Genomic DNA, 1,242 nt, shown 5'->3' on the forward strand with positions numbered 1-1,242 from the left:
ATTTCGTGTATTTTAAATGTTAAACGCTTTTTTCCTCGTGCTAGTTAACTGCAGGCAGTAAAGCGCCAGAATGATTGTTATATTTACTTCAGATTTATATCAACAAATGTTAGCCCATTATGTAATGTTACACATTTGGAACAAAGTGGAATTATAATTGTTTCCTGAAGTGGTAATTGTGTGCCCCTGTGTTTTCATGAGTGAGTGTTACAGAAAACCTTTCCCCATATATAGCTTTGAAAACTGGAGAGGTGGGTGGTTGAATGTTTAGATCAACAATCCGTAGCTCCTGATTTGAAGTTTTTGAGATCTTTTTATACAGTTTTGTGGAACCAGAATTCGTGCAAAACCTTTTCCCCTTCTGGATTTCCCCTGCTCTGGGAATAGGAAGAGCAGTTTTAATGCGGCTTGGAAGCCAGAGTTTGTTGGAAAAGTTTTTTTTGTTTGTTTTTGTTGGTTGTTTTTTTTACTTGCAACCTACTAAAAATGCAGAAACTTATCCGTGCTTTGGGTTTGGGGAAATAACTGGTTGCTGAATTGTCCTGAAAAGTTCATTGTATGAAGGGCATGAAGATGTGGAACCCAGTGACACACGTTTTTCTGATTAGCCCTTTCCACTGAGAGTGCAGGTTGTGCTGCCTGGAAATACAGTAAATTAGACCATGAGCAGTGACATTTCTTGCCTGCTCCTTCTTGGAAAAATGTGTTTGGAGGGGCAGGAATGGGTGGGACAAAAGTCTGATCCAATTTTGACATGGTCAGCACAATCATGAAAAATTAAGTAGTTTGCTCATGATCTCATTTCTTCTTTCAAGTCTTATATTTTGAAAAAATAGCATCCCTCTGAAGTTGAGAGGTGATATGTGGCATCCGAAAGAACATGATGTAGGTTATGGCTGAATCAGTTACAAATAAAAGTTTATGTAGTGGCTAACCCATTTCTTTTTTTTATTGAAAAAGTTCCTAGTTTTTATTATTTTAATAGGCTTTCAATATGTAAAAAACGGTATCCACACCTTTTAAGCCAGGGTTGGGAAAAGATCAGTCTTTCCGATGTGGGACTGCAAGTACCAGTAGCCCAACAGTGAGGAGGTGCTAGGAGTTACAGCCCCAATCTGGAAGGCTGTAAACTCGTGTGTGTGTTGTGGTGTGTGTGTGTGTACCCCTTAAGCCTGTTGATTCATCGGAGACACCATGCATTTCATAGGGTTTTTTCTTAGGCAAAGAATACTCAAAGATGGT

The sequence above is a fragment of the Sceloporus undulatus genome, chromosome 4 (assembly GCF_019175285.1).
Source record: "Sceloporus undulatus isolate JIND9_A2432 ecotype Alabama chromosome 4, SceUnd_v1.1, whole genome shotgun sequence".
Lineage (NCBI taxonomy): Eukaryota > Metazoa > Chordata > Lepidosauria > Squamata > Phrynosomatidae > Sceloporus > Sceloporus undulatus.